The sequence below is a fragment of the Aotus nancymaae genome, unplaced genomic scaffold (assembly GCF_030222135.1).
Source record: "Aotus nancymaae isolate 86718 unplaced genomic scaffold, 86718_ANA_hifiasm-v0.15.2.pri h1tg000059l, whole genome shotgun sequence".
Classification (NCBI taxonomy): domain Eukaryota; kingdom Metazoa; phylum Chordata; class Mammalia; order Primates; family Aotidae; genus Aotus; species Aotus nancymaae.
In genome coordinates this window covers 30,632,964-30,645,868 of record NW_026988473.1, presented here as the reverse complement: position 1 = coordinate 30,645,868, position 12,905 = coordinate 30,632,964, and the positions used below count along the sequence as shown (strand labels likewise).

Sequence of the window (12,905 nt, the reverse complement as noted above, 5' to 3'; positions counted from 1 at the left end):
TTACTTCTTTTTTCTTCTTTATTTTTCCCCTGGCTTCGAAACACACTAAAATTTGAAGAGAAAAATTGAAAGCAGAAAAATGTTTTGAGTCACAACCAATTCTTTTCAAATAGTCCGCAAACCTGGTCCTCCTCATTTGGACAATTACAGCCAAAAGAAGGATCTAGTTTCAAAGTGCAGCTGCTCATTTGAAGTGGGATAAGCATAGTTAATTTTTTCAATGAGAAAATGGTGATGAATGGAATAGATAGTAAAGATATCTTTAAAGCTAGACCAAAAAATTTTTGGTTTTAACTCCAGAAGGTCATCAATTTGGAAATATTATCCAGAGAATTTTTCAAATCACAGAGAAGAGCTTCCAGGAAATCTCAAGTGACTACTAATGAAAAGTATTCCTTAGAGTCCAGTTGAAATAAAAGTCACAATAGTCACATATGTAACTCTATGCCCTGAAACACCTAGTTGCAGGGGAATCTATAGGAGCCCACTGGGATCCCAATGTTCACAATTTTCTTTGTAAACCACATAGCAATAGTAACAAAGGTCTTTACAATTTTTATGAATAAAAATTTATTGTAAATTGCAATCATTTAAGCTCTTATGACTTCATAATATTTTGCAGACTAAAACAAACAAAATCTTTAAAACCATAGTTAATTGTGATCACACGGATATTTTGCTTTGTGGAAATTTACTGCATGAACATGCTTAATTTGTGTACGTTTTAGTTTGCATGACATGCGTCAATTAAAAGCTTACTAATTAAAAAGAAACTATACTCAATCTTCTCCTTCCATATAAAATGTTTTTCCCAGATACATTTTTTTGAATAATATGGGAGCACAAAATTGTGAATCTCATTCAAATTCTTATTTAAAAAGTTGTATGCTATATTTAAAAGTTTATTTTTTAAAAATTTATTTTTTAAATATAATTTCAAAAATAAATTATTTTTATTCCATATGAGACATGCTAAATTTAATACATCTACAAATAACCAAAGAGTGTCTTTGTATCAAGCACCTGCACTGTGTTGGCACATCATTATAACTGGCGTGCCTTTTATTTCTGGTAACGATCTTCATATACAAGCAAAGGGCATAATGAGCACTAGAGCTGCTTGTTGTCTTGTGGAGTTTTATCAATAATGTAGTTAATAAACAGAGATTTTGTGGATAACCACACTGTGTTACAGGTTATCTAAGAACTCATACCTTTCCTTCGACTTCCACTTTAGCATTCATGAATTAAGAAAACCTCAGGGGAGAAGGGAGATGGTGTTGAAATAGAGCATTCTGATTTGTCACCAAAATTACTGATTTTTGAAGTCAGTAATTATTTTTATTGTGTTAAACTATTTATTTTCAAGAAAATAAGTGGGAGAGTCTTACAATGACTTCTGAGTCCTCCATCTTAAGGATACCTCTTAAGGGGCCAATTAAGATATGTATTTCATACTAGTTACTAAAAAAAAAGACTAAAAAGTCATTTTTTAAAAAATTATGTTAACCATTTTCTTTGGCCAACTGCCTGAAAAGCTTCAGATTGCTTTATATTTCCAACCAACACTGACTGGCATTTACTCTTAGTAAGCAGAAGTTGTCACAAACGACAGAAAGTGATTAGCAATCACTTGCTACACGATAGAGATAGTCTTAAAACTCCCATTTACCCCCTACTGAACCAATATCTTAGCTCATTCTAGAGAACATGAATGAGTATTTCTCCAGCAACTAACATAAGTGAAAATCCAGGCCCTAGCTCTGTAAAATGCAACAAATTTGGTCACAAAGGAAAATGAAAGCAAGCACCCTAATACTAACTCAAGACACTTTACTTGGAGAAAAACAGCCTGCATCCCATAACATTTTATGATACCAAATGAGACGCAGGCAATGTAATTTCACTTATGTGATTCACTTACAGGCGATGCAAATGCAATCTTGCTGATTACATTTAAAACAAAGGACTGAATCTGCTTATTTATAGAGCAGGCCCATAGTCCTGCAAAAATCATGCTACCCCTCACTTGGTGTGGAAGAAAAAGAAAACAATCAGGCTGAAGACCTTTACATCTCCACAGAAAGAAAAATGATGTTAATGTGAATCCTGGGTTGACCCAATATGCTTAACAATGTGGCTTCTTGGTGCCCTCAATAGAAAACAAGGTCAACTGTGTGAGTAATCGTTAGCTGAGTGTTCAACCCACATGGAAACATGTCCAATGTTTTGTTTTTTAAATAGACAAAAGAAGTGTTCTGTAAGCATTTTCATCTATGTTTAATTTTTAAACCTTCACATGGGTATGCATATACACACACGTACACACGCACACTTATTTCAATATAGACAGCATAGACGTATAATTTCTATAGTGAAATAAAGACTATATATTCACCAGTTGGACTCTGCACAATGCATATTTTATGAACTCTGCCTACTAAGTTAGGGTCTTGAGCATTTCAGAGACACTATTTTTAATCATCACCAAAAACTAGAGCTTTTATTACATAATTTCCCCATTATGAAGTTCAATAGTTCAGCTGAATGTGAAGTTCAACAGTATCAACTGAATGTGAAGTTGCTGCCAAATGCCATCTCTGAACTTCCCAGAAAAGCAACAGAGCTGGAAGAATTCTAGTATGTCCTGTGATGCCCAGTTTTTAAAGGTCTAACAGGTACTACTGGCTCAATGCCAGCAAATAACCAATGCCCAGCCACCAGCCACTGCACCAACATCCTAGGAGTCTGGCTGCAGCCTTACTGATACGATAGCTAGATCTGTAGCAACCTAGGCAAAGAGGATCATTGCCAAAGCCAACATGGGCCCAGCTGCAGTTCAACATAAAGAAGTTTAATGTGATACCTCATACCTGCCATGCCTCATTTTCCAAAAGGAAAACTGCCTGTGGCTAAAAGTGCTCCTGGTGGAACAACCTGTGACCACAGGCTTTCTCAACCCTAATGAAGAAGATGCTCTTCAGTAGCCTACCAAGTGATGCCAACACTAATGATAGATAACAGACCCAAATTTCTGTGCAATAACACCACTTCCTTTTGGTCAGAGACATCATTTACAAACAGTAACCTCTGTGAGCTTCTTAAAAATGGTAGGACCTTTGAAGTTATTCCTGATCTTTGATACTCAACCATAGTCAGGTCTGAAAACTGCACTCAAATTGAGCTCTGTAACATGTACTGGGTTGAAGCATCCCACTTTTCATCTTCATGTCTCCAAATGGAAAAGACCTAGAAGCATATAGGTTTGCTCATTTCCCTACACAGCAAGCAGTGGGCCAGAAACCATCTAACTTGTTTGAAATGTAAGCCATTATCCAAACCACAGCATATGGCCACACACTTCTCAACTCCCACAACCAAGCAAAAATGCAATTGCTGTCCAAGTGTGCACAGGCTTTGAATAGGAAATGGCAGTGGTTTCTGGAGCCCATAAGGCCAGAAGATGCTGCCAGACTTGAGAAGAACCAAAGGACAAAAGAGTGGTAGAAACAGGAGGACATATTCTGAAATGAAAGTGGAGTGTGATCCTCCACGGGGGCAGAAAATAGCTGCTCCTGTTTATTTCAAACCGCTTTCCATCACAGGGTGCCTCCTTCGGGAAGCCTACCTTCTTTCATGTTTGGGAGAAGAATCAAACCTGATGCGTGTCTACAGGGAAAAACTAAGAAATATTGTTAAGCATTTCAATAGAACTAAGGCAGATGCCCAAAAAGTCTTATTTTAGACATGTTATTGAAGAAATTCTTTCTTACTTCTTTTACTCAGTTAGCACTTATTGTCTGCCCCAAATCGTAAGTTCCTTAGGCACCTACAGATTATTAAGGGTCATAAAAAGTCACATTCTGTACTGGAAACCAGCAGTCCTGCTTGACCTTGAACACATCACTCAACCTCTCTGGGCTGCCAGTAGGCTGTACATCAAATTCTCTACTTCTGTTTCCTTCACAGTAAGTGCAGAACACAAGTATTTTAAGAGCCTTGATATTCTATTAACAATAATACACACATGATTATTTTATTAAATGTTATTTATTTCAGATGCATTTAATTGTCTCTCTAAACAGGCAAGACATGCTAGCAGTCTATATTATCCTGACTGCTAAACCCAATAAAACATTCCTTCATTAACTTGTTCACCAATAATTATTTATGTGCCAGGCATTGTACTATGCATTGGGGATAAAATGAGAAGCAAAACAACCAGGATCTCTGCATCCCATGCTACTTCCGATAAATGCTTATTGAGTCATTTACTGTAACATTTTCAATGACACCCAGCTTTCCCCAGACATGCCACTCTCCTTGTGCATTTCCTCCCTCCCTATCCTATAGATCAGCAGTCCCCAACCTTTTTGGCATCAGGGACAGGTTTGGTGAAAGACAGTTTTTCCATGGATGAAACTGGTCCACCTCCGATCATCAGGCATTAGATTCTAATAAGAAGTGCATGACCTAGATCCCTCGTATGCACAGTTCACAATAGGGTTTGGGGTCCTGTGAGAATCTAATGCTGCAGCTGAGATCCCTCGTATGCACAGTTCACAATAGGGTTTGGGGTCCTGTGAGAATCTAATGCTGCAGCTGATCTGACAGGAGGCGGAGCTCAGGCTGTCATGCTGGTGCAGCTCACCTCCTGCTGTGTATCCCAGCACCTAACAGGCTAGGGACTGGTAAGATCCATGGCCCTGGGGGTTGGGAATCTCTGCTATAGATAGTTTGCAAGATCCTCATCAAGCCAAAGTCTTTCCCTTATTCAAATATTTTAGAGTGAGTTTCTCATTTCCAAGTAACAGTGTTAGAGGTCTGCAGAATACCCAAGGTAGCCTCAATCAGTGCCAAAATATAAGAGTTCCCAGCAAACCATTCTTAAAGTATTGATGAGTGAGTGACAGGAGATGGCAGGGGCAATTTCAGCAAACTGAAAGGAGGAACACTGGAGCAAGCACGGTAGGCCATTAACTAGTGCTTGGGTGAGCATGTTAGTAGTAGGGGTGGGGAGATTTTGAGTTCAGAGATAACTTGCTGTGAGGACAAAATGACAGGAGAAATACATATTGAAGAGTGTTTATTGATTTGTCCAGGATGAATTTGTTACCGAGCCCATGGACAATGCAGAGGATTCAAAATCAGCCGACATCAATCCTGCCCTTACAGGGTTTCCAGTCTAGAAAGGGCAATATTGCTATGTGTGGCTATCCCCTTATAGGAGCGAATGTAAATTTCAAAATGGAGGTAACTAGTACTGGGAAATTGATGGATTTAAGTCATGTGACACTATGTAAGGCTGACCTTTTGATCTTTCTCCCACATGCTTCTTTGTTCTGGGAACAGGCCTTGAGAAACAACTAGGAAAAGGAAATTGGCAAACCCTTTCTTCTACTCTGGCTAGAGAAAAGCTAACTGTCTCTTGATACTCTGACTTAACCTTTTCTCAAGATCTTATGTTTATCTCCCTGAGTCACCTGGGCTGGCAAGGTACACATCTACTAAGCATTTTGTATTTTTAGTGACTTCTTCTAATTGACCCCAAGGTAATCATTCCCTGACTTTGCCTGCCCTCAGCCTTCATGTATATCTACCCACCCAAGCACACATATGCTTATAAATTCAGGCTCTGAGTGTTCTGTACCTAGTCATGCCCAGCTGCACCGGAAGGTCTTCCACCTCTGATAATGATGATAACACCAAAATGAAACACTTCTATAGAACTTGCAACATCCCCAGAAAATTTCATAGGTACTATACATAAAGCAGTTGATTTAACCTTCGCAACAGCCCTTTGAGAAAGGTACTAATTGCTTCTCTCATTTATTGAAGAGAACACAGCGATGTCAAGTAACTCAGCTATAGTCGCGCAGATACTAAGAGGCAGACCAAGATTCAGACTTTGGCAGTCTGCTTCTAGAATCCGTGTTCTTAAACACTATATTGCTTCCCTGTCTCCTCAGGCAACAAAGCCCAGAAATATATTTCCAGATCCTTAGGCATTTATTTCAAAACTATTTATTGAAGCCTTACAGGTTAAACTCAACTACATTTTCTTAATTTACTGAGCATTCACATTTACTTTAAAAATCTAACCAAGAGACCAAAATGAGGGAGAGAGTACCTGAAACAAATGCACTCAATTCTATGTGCATGGAATGCATTCATGCCCCTTTAATCTGACTCCGTGTGAGCAAACAAGATACATAAATCTGAGTAGCGTGGCTGTTCATGTAAACAGTTCAGAACCTTATCATCCCTCTCTGAACTGACTCCAATTCATCAAAAATGTAGGAGCTGGTTATATATGGCACCCTCCATTAACTGAAACACACCAATAAATTTCCAAAATGTAGGACTCAGCACCAAAAAGAAAAAAATGGGTAGAGAAATCCCCACATATATTGTGGAACTCCGTGCAGCCTGTGTCTCCCCTGTGCAGTCTTGAATCATGCATAATGCAACACCGCAACTGCTAACAGCAGGCGCGCACCAGATAATTTACACTTGTTTTTATGGACACGAGGAACTGATCTTTGAAGCTGTCCCTAATGAGATTCCGCTTGGCCCTAACAGCATCCTGAGAGAGTGTTCCGGTTTTCTACTTGGCATCCGGTGAATATTTATAATGCAGAATACAGGCTCATTTAAATTGCGTATGTGAATTTTGGTGTCTTCCCTATTTTAAAGAAAGATTTTCATATACTAAGGAGCACTGACTCCTCAATTACTAAACCATACTTTACCTAAACAATGTCACTTCCAGCCCTACAGGTACTTATCAAAGAGGTAGGTCCATCAAAGTGCCTTTACCTGCAGGGCAAAAAGCTTCTCCAGCTCTAACCCTGCACCCAGGTCCAGAGACTCAATTAGGTCTTCAGCCAAAGGGCATCGCCAGAAAGTCTAATTATACAATACCTTCCTTAGTAGACATAGCCACAGGGAAAGTTACAGAGAAACCTGAAGTCAGTTATCTAAATTAAAAACTTCCTGCCCCAAAAGTGCTTGCGATGCAGACTTCTCTTTCTTAGTATCTTCCCTCTTTTAATTTCTGCTCCATATAAAATTTTCTTAAGCCTGGCACTTTACAGCAGGATCTTTTTCTGATCATTTGGTTTTCAAAGGGTTTATAGTTTAGTCACCCATAATTAGAATTCCATTGCATACTTACTTTGAATTTCCTTTGTTTTACCTTTTGGTCAAGGTTTTTAAGAAAGATATTCAATCAATGTCATACCATGTATTTGACTGTGTTATCTGTATTTAACCCAAATCACAGATTTTTGTCAAAAAAGTTGTTCTATAAAAATTTTAAGAGTTTATTTTAAAAAAAATTTTAAAGTCATTAGACATCAGAGTACGGAATAAAAATTGGTTTGCCTTATTCAAAATGCATGATTCCCATGATGACAGATGACCCATTTTCATGGTCTTCATTTCAAGTAAACGCCACATATTAGGAGCAGTTGTCAGTCAGGCTCCAGGTAAGTGGACTGAAATGTATCTTAATTAATTTCATGCTTCTAACCGATAATTGTTGACTCCAGATAGGATCAATAAATGAGCATTTTACAAGTAGTTAAAACAATACACTTTCCAATGCCTCCATTTTTAAAGAACAATATAAAAAACCCAAATCTCTAGGGTCAAATTGAAAGTGGAAGCTTTGATATTTTTTCCTATGTTAGAATTGAGAGTTTACTACTGTCAAAGCAAAAGTCAACTGAAGGCAGAGATGACAGCATTAGTGTACGAGTATCAGAAATACTCACTCTGAGCTTCATCCAGCTCCATCCTGAAAAAAACATGGGAGACTTACATAAGTTACCCTTTTAAAGCCAGGTACACCCTCAAGTCTACATACATTTTCTCAAAATGAGTGAGCGATTATAAGGCAGCCCTCGCTTCTTGGGGAAGCACATGTTAATCCCTTGAATTCTTGCAAACTCAGTTTTCATTCATTCATTCATTCAACAGGTGTTTATAGAGTGTCCAGAACATGCCTAGCTTTGTGATAGGTGTTGTAAATACAGACAGCAAAAAACAAATAAAAAGAAAAAGATAAGGTTATTTTCCTCACAGGGCTTACATCCTAGTGGAATATAGACATTTTGCAAACAATTTGAGAATATATTTATGATAAGTGCTACCAAAGGACAGTACCACTCACAGGTTCTGGGACTATGTATAAAGGGATACCTAATCCAGAGAGAAGGATAGGGGCTCCCTAAAAAAGTGGCAAAGCCAGAGAGATAAAACAGTGTTTAGGGAGGAAGACTTTCAATTTTCTCTTGTGGTTTTAAGTTTACGGCCACGGATCAGCCTGTTGCTCTACAACATCTCTCAGTATCTCTCTACCTGAAAAAATAAAAAATACAGGAGGTGTGTCTAGAAAGCTGGACTTATAATGCATCTTTCCTTCAATGTCAGCACTCAATCCAGACGGTTTTAAAGACCTTGGGAAAAATTCGGTGGACAGATCACCAAAGTTGGCACTAACTCTTGCCAAAAGTCTGGCTGGCACCAATGCACAGACTAAATTGGCCATAAAAACCTCACTGTAGTCTTGCTCCTCTCAAAGGAAATCATTTTGCAGTCAACAATGAGGCTTACCCAGAGGCCAGTCTTAGGGGGAGGCCTAGAATTTTGAGCTTAACTCAATTGCAAGGTTTAGGGCAAGAGTTTCATGTTTCAGATGTGCAGTCAAGTAATCTGATCCCATCAGAGTTTTAATGGCTGCTAAAAAATCCAAAATGTTAAATCCTTTTTCCCAGCCTCCCCCAGAGCAATCAAAGGGTGCTTTTTTCCAGCTCCCAATCTCCTCCTTCCAGTTTCTTGTTCTCATACTCAAATAGTTACTAAGTCACTAATTTAATACTTTTACTACTCATTTCTTAATCCTAAAGTCTGATTATAATCTGTATTCTAAAGTAGTGGTCAAGCACCTATCCTGCCCCCTTTGAAAAACACTGAGAGAGAAGACCTAAAAGGATAGTGAAAGTGGAATATTTAGAGTGGTGCTTTACTTCAGGGACGACACTATTATCATGAATCCCTATAAACCTGAGACCATTTTCGCCCAAGCAAATTCCACAACTCCAGTAAAACACATATCACTGAGAGTTACACTGTCCCAGGCAGCAGGCAGGGAGCTGAGTGTTTATTAAGTCTCTGCCTCTGGCTATCACGTTAACAGAGACTCAATCCCACCCTCCCTGTGTCTCCCTTGGGAGACAACAAAACCATAAAAACTTCTTGACAAGAATAAAACAGACACACCAAACTTAAAGGCACGAAAAAAGTTATAGTGATGATGGACTATATATCACTATTAAAACTGCAGAAGCTCATGTTAATGTTTTAGAAGCAGTAATGATACACAATATTATTAACAATAATAGCCACCATACATGGAGCTTTTAGATACTGTACTAAGTGCTTTACTGGGCACTAAGCATTTCTTCTATAACCCTCACCATTACTTTTTGAAGCATATATGATTATGATCCCCACTATAAAGATAAGACACTAGTAGTGGTTCTGGGTATACTTTTTTTTCTTCATAGAACTTCTCAAATGACTTCATTTTTTTCACACTTTAACTATGCCCAGATTTCTGCTAAGCAACAGTCACTCTATTCCCAAATGCTCCCCTCTAAAATACAAACCTTCATTCTTTCCCTCTCTCTCTCTCTTTCATGTTCTTTTGTTTACCGCTTTATTAAGATATTAAGCTCAACCATAGCTCCTGCAGCCTGTGGTATAGCACCTTGCAAAAACAGTGCTATCTGTTTATAACATAGCATGACCCTCCCTGCAGAGTGTGAGACCAGGACTAAAATGCACTAATGACCAGAAAGCTCATTTTAATTCTACACTTGACAAAATAAACACCTCATAAAGACAGGCAGGCAGAAGCTACTTCTCACTCTAGACTGCTTTGTCTTAATAATCTTTAAAAAAGAGGAAGTGGCTGAAGGGAACAGGCTGTAGCATTTAAAAACACACACACAATTATGGCATAAAGAGATTGGGATAAAAAGCAAAACCCCTTATGTAAAGTTAAATTAGTTTTTCCCTCCAATGGGGGGGTACCTGTCACTACTGATCTGTATTAGACCATTGTTGAATTGCAAAGGTTCTTTCAGTGCAAATCCTGGCTACATTGGTAGGATCTCACTGAGCCCATCTGAAAAATCAGGGCACTTGATTTCCCTAAAACCAGTTCCCAAAAGGGATCATTTTTTTTTGTTCTCTTTTGTCCACGGAAAATGAAGCTCCACTTACATGTTGGAGGAAATATTTCAAAACATTCCCTTTTTCTCAAAGTGCAGAATTTATAGTAACAGATAATTAACAACAAATGACAAACAATCTGAGCGGTAAAGGTCCCAGTTTGGTTGCCAAGATGATGGGATCAAATTCCAAGATAAACAGTGGAGCGTGCCGACAGCCATTAACATCATGGTGGGGTCGAGATGGAGAGATTCGAAACAGAGGAGCCATCCACCACCACCGAGGGGCACAAGGTGGAACCAACAGACTCCCACCGGGTTATTATTTCCCTTCTGAATTCTCAGGAGAGTCAGTTGCAAGAGTGATTGGAACAGGACTCACACTACTGTACCAAACAGGATACCCAAGCCTTTACATGTGTTTTACATGAAGGAAGCATTAGACTCTCTGAACTGCATTATGGAAGAATTAATATCCTTTAGGAGTCAACACCTCCTAGTCTGTTTGTTCTTCCCAAAGACTCACCCCTCCCCATTTTTTTCTCTAAGTTTACTGAGTCAAGATAGGTTTCAATGAGACCAGCTGTGCCCAAAATGTAGGGGTGAAGAACAAAGTGAAAACAAGTTAACCTGTAAAAGTCAGAATTTGAGCACAACATATGGTAAGTCTCCTAGATACTAACAGATGGCGAACCTTGGGAAATCACAACTTCAGATATTCTTACATTTCTCGAAAGCCAGTTCAGAGTTCACTATTTGTCAAATGATTTTTTAAAAAATATTGAAATACAAGCCTAAAAGTTTTGAATTACCCAAAAATTTTTTCCTTTTCAGAGATCAACATAGGTCAAAGTATCAAAAATTGCTATCCTAACTTTTCATATGCTAGATTCATTGGTATATTGAGCCAGCATATGTACCCTAGAAAGCTAAGGTGCAATTTTGTCTCATCTCCCTGTTGATGAAGTCTAGGGTTACTGACCCGCTCCTAGCTAAAGTCAAGCCCAAGGCCAGGACATCATAACTGCCAAGAAAGAGTTATGATCTCACAAATACATCTGCTATATATTGCCTCCTGTTTTCTCCCTCTCTCCTTCACAAACACCCCGATTTCTCCTCTTCTTCCCTCTATAAAATTAATCTTCCCATTATATTCCCTGCCTACCTGCCTTGGGCTGTTAGAGATGCCATAACAAAATAGCATAGACTGGGTACCTTATAAACAACATGCATTTATCTCTCACAATTCTGGAGATTAGAAAGTCCAAGATCAAGGCAGATTCAGTGTCTGCTGATGGCCCAATTCCCAGCTCATAGGCAGGCATCTTTTCACTGTAACCTCATATGAAAGAAGAACAAGGGGTTACTCTGGGACCTCTTTTATAAGGGCTCCATCCTCATGAAAATATCACCACTGAACTGTCTCACCTCCTAGTACCATCACCTTGGGAGTCAGAATTACAAAATATGCATTCTGGAGGGACACAAATACTCAAACCATAACACCACCCACGCAGAACCAGTACATAAAAATCATATCATTCTTAGATATAGAATGTATTAAATAAAAGGTGCTAAGAGCAATAGGTATGATTTTTATGATTAAAAAAATCGAATACAGTTTGATAGGCTTCAATGGTTATCTTTGAAGTCTCTAGGCAAAGCAAAATAAAACAAACTAGAGAAAAATTTTCCGAAACTCAGGACTTAAATGGAGCTAGTAAAATGCCTATGTCATAGCAGACGGCTAACTCTTTCAGGAAATTAGGGAAACACGCTGAGATTGCTTAGCTGGTGGGAGACTTCATTTTTTCTTGATTCCAGTTTAAAGTCTTTGTTCAAAACGTATTTTAAACTAAGTGTACAAATATGTACAAGGTTTGAAACTTGGTCTTTGGCCCAAATACCTAAAGTCAAATACCACAAGTAAGCCACTTTTCTTAGCCAATCGGTATAAATGCCAAAAAAGCCCACAGCAAGACAGGAAAGGATATTTTTCCAATCCAGGAATTATCAAATCCTTGAGCTAGAAGGTTTCAGAGACTGTCTGTACAAAGAAATAAGTGAGTTTCAGTAGAGCCCATGTTTTGATGTAGAGTCCTGCAGTCTTTTAAGGAAGCCACTAGCAATGGAGGAACTTCAGTAATGGTCTAATTCTGACTTAGAATTTTAAAGCTATATACTATCAAGTCTGAAAAAGTTATCTGTTCACTATCTTCCATGATGATGTTACCTTTTTTTTTCTTTTTGTTTCTTTAAACTAGTTTTAACAGGCCTGAGGCTTGATAAAAACTTGCACAAAAATGTAAATCAACTAGAGTAGCTTATATTCTTGATTTGCGGTAAAGAAGAAAAAATTAAAAATCTGCAAAAATACATTTTCTTATTTACATATATTTTGTCCTTCTACAGGAACTGAAATTGAATAAAACCAATCTTCAAAGCAAAATAGAACAAAAATATGCAGACCCAAATACTGCAAGAGCCAATAAATCCAACAGAGTTTCCTCTTTGCAGTTAGCGTTTCCACACAGACAAAGCCTTTAAGTGTACTTTTTACATTTTTCTTTTTAAAAGCATACTAATATGGTGGTCTGCAAAAGTGTGGCAGTTTTGTCTATACTGATATTGAAATAATAGTCTAACCATGCTAGGATAGCTATT

At 38.2% G+C, this 12,905-nt stretch overlaps 1 protein-coding gene across 4 annotated transcripts in view; it reads right to left on the bottom strand.

Annotated features, from left to right (window-relative positions):
• The window catches only part of MPPED2 (metallophosphoesterase domain containing 2), a 176,594-nt gene that overhangs the window by 149,015 nt on the left and 14,674 nt on the right, over window positions 1–12,905 (bottom strand). Inside the window, exon 3 of one of the 4 annotated variants that reach the window (XM_064365070.1) lies at window positions 7,779–7,801. The exons of the other annotated variants lie outside the window; for them this stretch is intronic. The gene's annotated coding sequence lies outside the window, so the exon portion shown is untranslated. The remainder of the gene's footprint in view (window positions 1–7,778; window positions 7,802–12,905) is intronic. 4 annotated transcript variants of the gene reach the window in all.